This window comes from Lissotriton helveticus, chromosome 1_2, assembly GCF_964261635.1.
Source record: "Lissotriton helveticus chromosome 1_2, aLisHel1.1, whole genome shotgun sequence".
Taxonomy (NCBI): domain Eukaryota; kingdom Metazoa; phylum Chordata; class Amphibia; order Caudata; family Salamandridae; genus Lissotriton; species Lissotriton helveticus.
This window is the reverse complement of record NC_136058.1, coordinates 333213399-333226285: the sequence shown is the minus strand read 5'-3', so window position 1 is coordinate 333226285 and position 12887 is coordinate 333213399. Positions and strand designations below refer to the sequence as shown.

General features: G+C 47.4%; 1 non-coding gene across 1 annotated transcript; it reads right to left on the bottom strand.

Moving 5' to 3' along the window:
* Nucleotides 1–1156: 1156 nt before the first annotated feature.
* On the bottom strand, nucleotides 1157–1229 carry TRNAT-UGU (transfer RNA threonine (anticodon UGU)). Its single transcript has one exon. It is a non-coding gene; the product is annotated as a tRNA-Thr (tRNA).
* Between the last annotated feature and the right edge of the window lie 11658 nt (nucleotides 1230–12887).

Genomic DNA, 12887 nt, shown 5'->3' with positions numbered 1-12887 from the left:
CACTCTCACTCTGTGTGAGGGTCCCTCTGCCCTCGTGACCCCCGGGCACGTGTCCCAGTGCTTTCCTTGTCGACCATTAATTGGTGTCGTCTCTGGGGTTCCTGTCCACAAGCCCCCCCCCCCCCCCGGCCACCCCCCCCTCTCCCCATCCCTGGCTCTCTGTGTCTTGGTGGTCACAGCCTATGGCTAGTCTAGGTGTCGACACAGAGCTATTTAAATATCCTTGAACTACCATTAGAATATATTAAAAGTGTCATATGTGCAACTGTGCCGAAGCCAAATGATTAATTCCAGGAACGCTGCGGACTCAGCGTTGCAGGGCTCACAACACATGCGGAGTGCTGCAAAATAAGGAGACAAGAGATTGTCACACAGCCCTGAGGAAGTCGTCGGTGATTTTCCCTGAGACGAAACATGTGTCGGCTATTGGCTACATTTGGTGATGTCATCTATACCAACTCACCACTATGAATTTATGTATAATACATCTACGATTATGATAAGGATAAAGGAAACAAGAAAATAAAGAAGAAAACTATTTGAGAACATCTTGAATCTGGAAACTTTATTGGACTGATGATTTGATATGGTTCAATTTTGAATGTTAATTTGTCCTTTGCTCAGAAGCGATATTTTGTTTACTGTTTATCCACTGTGTACTTTTAGTTACAGAGGATTATTGGGACTGGGGTTGCCGTTTCCACTTTGTTCCCTAGAGCAACTTTGAAGATATTTGGTCATACTGTTACTCAAATATTGTTTTTGCACAAGGTGTAGTAACCTAGCAAGCTTCTAAATGTACTACTAATTCCAGATGTGTACAATGTAACTCATGAAAAGGGCTTAAGCGCCGGAAATGATGACGTGGTGAGCTGAAGGGGCCCTGTGTGTGAGAGCTGTTCCTCTGGGTGTAGTGAAGGGGACAGCTGGCCCTTCCTGTTTATGAAAATACTATTTTAAAGTGTTGTCCATGGACAAAATAAATAATTTCTTTGTAGAGAAACATATTTCCCTTTTTGTATGGGGAACTTTAGTGCTGTTTGGAAGTAAACAATTAAAGTTGAGACGCAGAACACAAGTGTTGGAATGAATAGCTTTATTTACACCTATTAAAACAACAGGAAATTGTACATTTCTTTAGTCCAAAAAGCACACAAGGCCCCAGCGAGATTTGAACTCGCGACCCCTGGTTTACAAGACCAGTGCTCTAACCCCTGAGCTATGGAGCCAGCTGATAGCTGCCATTCTACAGTAGTGTATTTATAGATACGCAACAACACACACCTGTTCTTGACTGAGGTAGTTTGTGTCCAGAGTTAGCCCCACCCCGACAGCTGAGAGTGATTCACTTACTGCAAACTCACGCCCTGCTCTGTGTTGCGCGAAATAGACGCACTGAGGCGTCACTTTTAAAGTGCACACATTTCAGAATACTACTATGGACTTTGGAAGTCAAGGTGCACTTCGCAGCTGAATATAAAGCACTGGCGCGCGCGCAGAATACGTGATTAACCCTTTAATGTATGGCTTTCACAATTGATAGCTGCCAGGCGTGAAATCGGCCGTCGATGTTAGGGTGAGAATTAAGAAAGCGCGAGGCAGCCCCCGAATGCTGACACCCTGGGGCAGTGGTTCCCAAACTTTTTTAACCTGTGGCTCCCTTGAACTAATTGGCAGTTGGCCGTGGCTCCCCACCATTTTTTTACCGGTGGGCGGGATGTAAGCAAGACCTTGGGAATACTTCCTATTGGCTTCCTTAAATTAATTGGGATGCAGTGAAGGTATTAGGGATAAAAAGGATAGCAGCTGCTAGCTAGCTATTCACAAACTACCAGCAGACCATTAGTCATTCTCAGAGGTGTTGTAAGCCCATCAACTAGTACCCGAATAGCATCACATCGCAAAATTTTGGTACACTGGACAGATGATTGTTCACCTTTTCTTTAAATTAAAGGTGACGAGTAGCATATTGGCAAGACCTGGGGTGCACATCTACAGCACTTTTTGCATTTCGAAATTAAACAAAAAATATTTATTATAAATGCACATTAGGGAGGGCGAGATACAGGATGTACTTAAATATTGCAGTGTTACACGTATTTGTTGGGTTGACTTGACATGGTGGCCCACCCAGAGCCCCCTCTCCCACCTCATGCCATTGGCATTTCACCTTTTATTATGGAGTTTGAGCACTGGAATGAAGGAGGGATCATTTTAATTCTCCACAGCACACAGATTAATAATCTGTACTTCATACATGCATTTTGTGGTCATAGCAATCCTTTTTGTTTTTCTATCCTCAATGCAGCAAGTTTCTTTTTTTATGTTTTATTCAGGATTTTAATTTTATTTGCTGGACCATGCCAAAGACTGATAAATATTGGCAGAGCCCACTGGTCTAATTATTTTCAAACTTTTACACATAAAAGGCGAGTCTGGCTGCTAGTTGTAACAAATAAATGCAGTAGCCGAGAGCATTGGTGGATCTACAGATGTGGGGGTATGATCACTGACTCATTGTCAGTGAAATTGCTCTCCATCCCAGCTCCCCATTAAGTGAGGCCTTTCCCCACCCAAGCCCCTGCACTTTTGAGTGTTGGGTTTGGAGGCCCTCTCCCACCTGCAGGTTTCACCTGCGCCTCATCCCTGGTGGTCCAGTGGACCTCTGTCTCCATTCTCTTGCTCCGTTTTTCTCTCGTTTTTCACTCATTTTTTCCTCACTTCTATCTCCCCCCTTCACTCTCCTTCTGGGTCTTTCCTCCACTTTGTCGTTTCCCCCTCATTTCAATCTCCCCCTTTCATTCTCCTGTGTCTTTCCTCCACTCTTTCTTGCACTTTTTCTGTTTCCCCCTCATTTTAAACTCCCCCTTCACTCTCCTATGTCTTCCCTCTGTTTTTTACCCTCATCTCAATCTCCCCCTTTCACTCTCCTGTGTCCTCTGTGTCTTTCCTCCACTCTTTCTTGCACTTTTTCTGTCGTTTCCCCCTCATTGACCTTCATTGACCTAAAAAGTGGCAGTGGATGGAGTCAGCACTTTGACCTAATACATGGGTGCCACCTTGAGCCAGTCACATTATTGCTTTATAAAATGCTTTCACACCTTCCGTAATAATTCTTTTTGGACCCATTTTGTTTGTTGCACCATTCATATATCACAATGCTAATTATCTGATAACATAATCTTTACAGCCTGATTCAGAATTGGTTGAGCAATAACTATCATCTGTTTGTTTTTTACGGAAGAACAAAATGAATGAAAGAAATATCCTTGCTTTTCTTTGGAGGAGATTTCTATATCAATATTAGTTTGTAAACAGATTGAAATGAAGCAATGCATCTGTTTAGTAACTTTTCACTTACAGGGCCAAGGGCATGTTCAAAAATCTACACCTCTACTTTTTTATTATGAGATCTTTGAAACTCAAATATATGTTTTAGCATGCCATCTGGAGACCGTGTGCTTGAATGCAAATGTAAACTTTGTATTATTGTCGAACTTGTGGCGGGTGCTAGCTAGTTAAAAACAACTGACTTGGCTGTTGCTAAAATGTATTGCAATAACAAAATGCTTGTCAATCAGCACGTACATAATGCTAACATTTTAAATCATTCGCGAGACAGCTCGGCTTAAAGTTGCCTACAATTAAATAGCGTGGCACGTGACAGCGGTTTCATAACAATGTCATATTCCTTTCAGTGTTTCCCGTGGCTGCATTTTGTATTTCGCCTCGTAGCACAGTCGCCTGAAATTTCTGCAAGTCAGATGGTATGATTTATTGGTTTTCATTTCACCGTTATAGGTTATTTGCCATCCAGATTATTTTCTCATAGCTCTGCTTGACACCTGTTATTCTTCAGATCATTCAAACGGTATCCATGTATAAAGACCTGATAATCATTTAAAAAAAAAATTGCCACCCTCTGCTCGCAAAAACATGTTCCCCTGTCAGACTCTGAAGTCATAAATCTTTGCAGTGTCTAGCCTGTCAACCTCTCCATGGTAGTTAAATGTTTCCCCATGTAGGAAAAGAAAGAAAATGGGGCTTGGTTTGTTAGAAATGAAGCATGTGCGCAGCGTTTGTCTGTTTATTCATGCAGGAGTGTGTGTGTGATCGTGTGTTTGTTTGTTTTAATCGCGCAACTCTGGTGTTCTGACACTCTGCACTTCGGACATCGCTGCACAGGGGGCCTAACGAGGCCAGGTGCTATCTTTCCCACATAGTGCGGCGGCGCCCCTGGCCACTGATAACGGCGCACCAGGGCGCCGCGGCGCACAGTTTGGGAACCACAGCCCTGGGGGGTGTTGTTGGGGTGTCCTGGAGGCGCTTTCTGTTCTCTGCGGGGAGGGCGGCCCTTCGATGGGGGCAGCAGGTACAGGCGTGATGCAGGGTGGTTGGGAGGAAATAGGCACAGGGAACACGCGATTTGCCTAAGATCAAACAGTTTAGTAAAGTAGGAGCGCCAGGAGTGAGAACCATTAAAAGCAGCCACATTCCTACCCCGCATTATAGTGAGCAGCCAGAGACGCTGCTGGGAGCTCTCAACAAAGTCAAAAGCTCTATCCTTGGCAAGCATGCAATGTTTTTTTTTGTTAATTACGGTTTTAAACATAAGACATTTGCATACAAATATAACAAGCATTTACAATGCAACGGTTTCGCCTTTGGAAAAGTTAGAGCTATTGGCAATGTAAATGACAATGCCATTTATTTATCTGTTTTCAAAACCAACACATAAATACAAATTTTGTCATTTACAATGCCAATAGCTCAAACTTTTCCAAAGGCGAAACCGTTGCATTGTAAATGCTTGTTATTATTTATGTTTTCATATGAAAGAGCTATGCACAAAGGGTTTCAATGTTTCATGTAAAATGTGATAGCCTGGATATGCATTATAATGAATAAAGTATCAACTTTAGCACATCATAAGGATATTGGAAGTCACCTCGGAGTTTCATTACCTTATAAAAGAACTCAGCCTTTGGCCTCATTCTTATACATGGTCATGGAACACCTCCATTATTTGCAATACCCCAAAGTGGTAGTTTGTTGTTCCCTCATATGCAGGGCTTGGAATGACTAGGTATTTATCGTTTTCTATCAGGTCCAGGCCGCGTTGTTGTATTCAGTCCAGTTAGGCTTTCTAGGCCTGTTTGCTACCATCTCTCTAGCAAATAAAGTGACCGTTGACACTGTACTGGTTATTTACGTTTGCAATTCACCATCTGTCCGTCTCGCGCTCTGCCTCGCGCTCTCTCTCTTTTGCTCGCGCTCCCTCTCTATGGCTCGCGCTTTCTCTGGCTCTCCACCATTCCGAAGAGTTGGCTGTGTGTCCTCGTGCACAATCGCCGCCCTTGCGTTAACCTTGCGTATTAATAATGCACGAGCAGCTTTGGTTTCTCCGAGACTCTAAAAGTATCCGATTGCAGGCGAGGAGCCCTTAACGCCGGGGGCCCGGAGCCCCTTCGGGTTCTCATAATAATCAGCCACGGATCAAAGCAACGCCTGGGCGGGAAACGAAGAGAACCCCCCGCCTGGAGACCACCGAGCACCTTTCATTTCAAGCAATGCCTGCTGCAGGGGTGGGCCCGTTGCGAAAAGAATGGCGGAATTAATTCAATTCAATGGTGTGGCCAACAGTGGATGGGAGGGGGATGAGAAGCGAAGGGGGCAAGGGGAAACATGGAAATGGAGGGGGGTCGAATGAGGCAAAGAAGAGAGGATATTGAAGGCAGGGACGAATGACGAGTTTAGAGAAAGGGGCTGACAGGATGATGAAAGGCGGAGTAGGAAGAGATGGTACGAAAAGAATGAAAGAACAAGTCAGGTCCCGGGCCGTGCTGTGATTGGCTGACATCACGGGGGTGTCCCGGGCCGCCAGCCAATCACAGCGCGGCCCGGGAATGACGTCACAGGGGTGTCCCGGGCCGGCAGCCAATGACAGCGCGGCCTGGGACAAAGGGGCGGGGCTTATAAAACACCGCGAAACACCCCCGAATCGCGTTTTCCCCGAGAAAGTGCGATTGACAGCCTCTGTGTATGTATGTATGTATGTCTGTCTCCCAATGGCTAGCCTCCATTTATGGAGCTAGCCAATGAGAGGCAGAGGCGGTGCCGACATCCATACTGTAGACAAAAGTTTTCGATCTGGGAGGGGCACTTCGTGCCCTCACCAGGTCGAAACCTAAAAATAAAAGGGCAGCTCAAGACGTGAAGTTCTGCACTTTTGGGGTGGCTGTGACCAGTGTCGGACTGGGACAGATAATAGTCTCGGGCACCAAAATAAAAGTGGCCCACTTTAGTGAATTTGATTACTAAAAGAGTGGCTCATGTTTGCAAGTTAGGTCAGTTTTCAACTTTTAAAGACACGCTCTATAAATGTTTTGCAATGTATGGCAGACTACATAGATTTTAGTTTGCTGCAGAAAATGTTTGTTTTAAAATCCGGAAAAATCAGCTGTAAAAACCAGCCCAGGAGACCTTAAACAGGCCCACACACAGCCAATGAAACGGCTGCACACTGCCCTGTCCAACCATCCCACCAGGCTCTGCCTGATTGCCCTATATGCCAGCCCGACCCTGGCTGTGAACATGATCAGGAACAAGGCTGTTGCTCATAGCGTTTGAAAGCCGAGGATGACGTCGGTGTATAATTGATGTTGAATACATAGTGATACTGTTTTTTAAAGCCTTCTAACCAGTGGTGGAAGTGGGCGGGATCGGAAGGGTACGGCGTGCCCCTACTTTTTAAATTTAACTCAGTCCGTTCCCCTACTTCTTTATTTTAAAACTGCGTCCCAGGACGGCAGGGATGGTCTAAATGTAAAAAGTATTGTGTGATGCAGATTAAGAAAGGGTTCTGAAGTCGCCACGACCTCCCCCCTTCCCCTCTGTATCTGAGGCCACACTGTAGGAGAAGCGTTTCACAGTAGAAGTAATCAATAAGCAGCAAAAACGGCTTCCTTTGGTGCTTCAGTGATTTACACCTCATTTAGTGATGAGGCCCCCTGCCTGTGAAGTGAGTGAGAAGTTCCAGGCCTCCTGTTGTATATTGTTGTTGTGCTCTCGTGCTGTGCCCAGCACGAGAGCACATCTCTTGTATTCCCACAAATGGGTTTCTGTGTTCTGAGTGCTCCGTTCCATTCTAGTACTCTCAGCAACGAAAGTCAGTTGCTTGGAGTCCTGGAGTAGAGCGGCGGCGTCCTCCGTGGGTGTTCATGTAATCTACAAATAAAGAAGATTACAACCAAAATAACTGCTTCTAGACGTCTTCTTCAACACAACATTTGGCGACAGCGGGTCAAGAACCTACCTGAAACATCCACCGGAAACTCCTTGGCAAAACCTCACTCCCTGTCTGCTCCACGAACGAAGACCTGCCTCTTCCTTCATCTTGGGAGCCTGAACACACCGCTGAAGTTCCGACTTTTCAATCCCATTGGAAAGGTCGGTTTTCAACTTGCTCAACGGTTCGTTGTCATCCCAAGAGTCCAAGCAGGAATCGTCATCAAGGCCGTGAGTACACAGCCTGCGCAGCTCAGAATCCTCTGATCTCATCATTCGATCAGCCTACCCGACTAGGACGTCTCACGCTTGCACGTTCAAACGTCCTCCGTGTTTATGACGTCATTACGCTTACGTCGGGCGGCCATTTTGTAGGTTGCCTAGATACAAATCTACACGGAGAAAATTTACTTTCACACAAAGACCATTCACATTGATCAAATTGTTCCTTTGAGTGTGACTCGCCAACTTCTGCAAATGCCATAACATTTTTGATGAATTTGTTTATAATTGAAGGTTGTCCATCTGTTGTGGTTTCAGATAATGGCTCTCATTTTGTCTCTGAGAAATTTACTTCATTTTTATCTGAACAAGATGTTGTCCATTTTAAGGTTGCTCTTTACTCGCCCTCTTCCAATGGTTTGGTAGAGCGTGCCAATAGACTTGTCAAAGACGCTATTCAAACAGCCCTTTCTTCTCATTCTGATGTTAAAGGCTTTGTTGAGGATACGTTTTGGTCATATAACATCTCCCCTCATAGTACCACTGGTGTGTCTCCTTTTCCTTTGTTAAGGAATAGGGATGTTCAAACCAAGTTGTGTCCCAAATGGTTATCTCAAAAGAATGTCAAGGGTAATCTCAATGTCAACGTATCAGAAAGTAATAAGTCGCACGATGTTAATTTATCAAATAGAGTGGCACGAAAACAAAGTGTCATGAGGGACAAGCCTGATTTTCGTAAATGTTTCAGTTCAATTGATTTAAAAATTGGTGACTGGGTTCTTATTAGAAACCCAAAAAGAGTTTAAAAGGGACTCTCTAAATTTTCCTCTCCTGTTCAAGTTACGTCTGTCAGTAAAGCATCCGCTTTACTTGGCAGTAGAGGGTGGTGGAACAAGAGAGCTTTAGTTCTTTTGACTAATTCACAAGCACGCTCTTTGCTGAATTTGTCAAAGGAACAATTTGATCAATGTGAATGGTCTTTTTGGTTAGATGTTCCTTTTTCTGATATTCCCTCCACGTCTTGTTCTTTTTCCAGTCGAACAGATCCTCAGACAACTTCTTCTTCACCTTCCATTTCTTCTGAAGGTGGTGAGGAAGTTCTTCATCAAACCACTGGATCTTCTGTCAGATGCAGAAAATTACCTGTTAGATTCAATGATTATGTTTTGGGTTGAAATGTCATTTAATTTCCTGTTCTTTACTTTCCAATCTTATTTGGTTTGTTTAATTTCTTAAGAACATTGTGAAGGGGGAGAAGTTGTTGTATATTGTTGTTGTGCTCTCGTGCTGTGCCCAGCACGAGAGCACATCTCTTGTATTCCCACAAATGGGTTTCTGTGTTCTGAGTGCTCCGTTCCATTCTAGTACTCTCAGCAACGAAAGTCAGTTGCTTGGAGTCCTGGAGTAGAGCGGCGGCGTCCTCCGTGGGTGTTCATGTAATCTACAAATAAAGAAGATTACAACCGAAATAACTGCTTCTAGACGTCTTCTTCAACACAACACCTCCTAAACACCCTCCCACCCCCGCCCTGGGCTCTTATCAGGAAGTGAGGCATGGGGGGTGTAGTGTCCTCCGGCCGGGTAGCGGTGCAGTCTACCCGTATTCGGAGGACGCCGTCTAGCGCCGGCGTGTGTCGTCACACGCCTGCTATAAAATAAAGGGGCGTGGCCTGGCTCCGGCAGTCGGGACCACGCGAGTGAAAAGCAAAGCTGTGTCCCGAGCATAATTGCGGCTGCGGCGCTATTCATAGCCACGTGCTTGCAGCCCCATTACACTGGCGACGAGGTGGTAAAGAGCCTACGTGCACTGCCATGTGCAATCTGTCCCCAGCAGTAGTTTAGAGTCCTTGATGTGGGCCATATAACCACAGGGGTGCTGTTTAATCTGCAGAGGCCTGCTGTGGTGCTCCTGAGATGCCTGCCCCGGGCTGTTGAAGACTCCCCAGCTCCAAGGGGTGCCTGGAGAAGAGTGGAAGTGTCCCTGTTTGCCCAGCCTGAGCCCTATATCGAGAACTCCGCACTCTTCTGTAGAAAGGATGTCACAGTAAAGCCTGCTTCCCAGGGTACAGAGGGAGATTCCAGCTGCGTGTTTTGTCACCCTCGGCAAGGCGATGGCTATTGAGCTCAGGCGGTAGGCCGAGCACGTGCCGCGGAGAGTGTCTGCGACTGCGCGAGGATGGTGTCAATCCCGGCCATTGAGCCGTTTACAGTTGATGGCGCCCCATCTTCCCTCGCCCCGCGGTGGAGGGACTGGACTGACCGGCTCCAGATATACTTCGAAGGGGCAGGCATAGCCCAAGACAGGCGCAGGGCCCTCTCCTCCATTTGGGAGGCAAAGACATCCACCGCATATACAAAACCCTGGTGGAGGCCACACCCAAAACCTACATGACGCTGCATAACGCCCTAAACGCACATTTTGAACCAATGGCGAATAGAAACTACGAGAGATTTATCTTTCGCCAGGCCAAACAGGAAGCGGAGGAGTCGTTAGATGCATTCCATGGGCGGTTGAAGGAACTGGCAAGTACATGCGGATTTAGAGATGAACAGGAAGAAATCTGAGGTCAGATAATCCAAGGATGCTTCTCGTCCAAACTCAGAGTGAACATCCTTCAGGAGGATGGAAAACCCCTGGCTGATATCCTCACCCTGGGTCGATCGAAAGAGCTATCACAAGCTAGGGCATCCCACATGGAGGCAGCCCTCCACCGACCCATCAAGACGGAGCAGGTAAATACAGTGTAAGCGGTAAATGTAGTGAGGCCCAAGGCACGCCAAGCCTCAGGGAGGAGACCACAAGAGAAGAAAAAGGAGTGCGGCTACTGCGGAGGCACGCCCCACCGCATGCAAGATTGCCCAGCGAGGGGGAAGAAGTGCAGTTCCTGCGGGTGGATGAACCACTTCGCGGCGGTATGCCGATCCACGAAACCGAGGAAGGAAGCAGCACAAGTCGTAGTGGAAGCACACGACAGTGAGGACATGGACGATGACGCAGGAGACTACCCAGTCCACTATGTAATTGCGATAGACCAACCACGACGGAAGAGACAACGACTTCCAAAGTGCAGGATCAAAATTCACCAGCAGGATGTGAGAGCCACCATAGACACTGGAGCCTCGATTGAACTAATGACTGCGAATGTGTACCATCAATTAAGCCCACGCCCGCCGTTGCAGGAAGCCAGAATCAGGGTGTTCGCGTACGGACAAAAGAAGCCCATCCCGCTCCAGGGGTGTTTTAAGACTGAGCTAAAGCACCGGGGCCTCAAAATCCCGACCACTGTGTATGTGACCCAGGAAGGAAGCGGAATGCTGCTGAGCGGACAATCAGCAGAGGAGCTGAAACTAATCTTGTTCGCCTTGGCAGTACAAGAAGAAGAACTTGAGGTCATCATGGAGGAGTTCGAAGACGTCTTCAAAGGCATCGGATGCCTAAAAGGGAAGGAAGTCTCTCTCCACATTGACCTGTCAGTTTAACCAGTGGCGCTGAGACACCGACGGATTGCGTTCCATCTGCGGAAGAAGGTCAAAGAAGAACTGGAGGCACTAGAGAAACAAGGGATTATCGAGAAGGTCAGTGGGCCCACCCCCTGGGTGTCCCCGATCGTAGTAGCACGGAAGCCGAAACAACCAGGGCAGGTCCGCATTTGCATCGATATGTGCCTTCCAAACGCTGCGGTGAAGAGAGAACGTCACCTAACCCCCACCATCGATGACATCTTGGGGGAGCTGAACGGCGCAAAACTGCCACTACACCCAGACTATCGATACATCACCACTTTTTCGACGCACGTCGGTCTCCGAAGATACTGACGCTTGAACTTCGGAATCTCGAGTGCTGCGGAGGTGTTCCAAAACACCATCCGCGAGGTTCTCAGTGGAATCACGGGAGCCCTGAATGTGAGTGACGACCTGCTGGTATCTGCTTCATCGATGGAAGAACACCACCGCCGACTTTGCGGGGTTCTCCAAAGGATCAAGGAATCCGGGCTGACCCTTCACCGAGAAAAATGTCAGTTCTTGAGGAATGAGATCAGTTTTTTTGGCTACACCTTCTCTGACAAAGGAGTGGCCCCGGCTCCCGACAAGGTGAAGGATGTCCAAGAAACCCCAGCACCTTCCAACATCTCGGAAGTCAGAAGCTTCCTAGGAATGGTAAATTTCTGCGTTCGTTATGCCCCAGACTTGTCCAACCTCACGAAGCCCCTCAGGGAACTGACAAAATCTACCACCACGTGGCAATGGGCCCGGAACAGGAGCAAACCTTCAAGACACCAAAGCAGCCCTGTCGGCAGACACTACACTATCATACTTTGACCCAGCCCGACCTACCAATGTTGCTGTGGATGCCAGCCCCTACGGGCTAGGAGCTGTGCTCACTCAGCTACAGAGCAACGGAGAATGGGCACCGATCGCATACGCAAGTCGCTCACTGATGGACACGGAACAGAGATACTCGCAAATCAAGCGAGAGGCGATTGCCATCCATTGGGCCTGCCAGCACTTTCACTTATATGTGTATGGCCATCCATTCACCGTATCCACAGACCACAAACCCCTCATTCCCCTGTTCCAGGGGTCAGTATCCAAACCTTCCCCGAGGATTGAAAAATGGATCCTCCAGCTGCAAGGGTATGACTACCAAGTGGAATATAAGCCAGGATAATCCAATCCAGCGGACTACCTGTCACGACATCCCAGGGCCGCCACGAGAGCAGAAGAGGAAGATGCCAAAGACACAGAAGAATATTACCCGCTTGTGTCTGAAAGATCCCGGCCACTCCCCATGAGACTTGAAACCATTGTAGAAGCCACCCGGACAGATGAATGTCTGCAACTAGCCATCGGAGCAGTACAATCGAACAACTGGCACCACATTCAGACCACCATGACCAGGCAGACGCCACAAGCAAGAACTGTCCAGGAGGCCGTCATGAAGGTAAAAGATGAACTTTCAGTGTACGGCAGTGGTTGTCTACTCAGAGGCCCCCGACTGGTGATCCCCTCAAGTCTTGCTCAACAAGCTGTGAACCTCGCACACCAAGGACACCAAGGCATGGTGAAGACTAAGAGCCGGCTAAGGGCAAAAGTGTAGTTCCCAGGAATGGATCCCCTTGTGGAACACACAGTCAGAACGTGCTCATGGTGCCAAGCATCGGGCCAGCCAGATCGCCCTCACCCCGTCATCACGGAAGACAAACCGCAGCGGCCATGGGAATGTGTCAGCGTAGACTTCGGACACCTCCCAGATGGACGCTATGCCCAGGTGATCATTGATGACGACAGGAAATATCCAGAGGTCGAGATTGTGGGGAACCAGACAGCCACGGAGGTGATTACCAAGCTTGATAAGACCATCGCGACCCATGGCATTT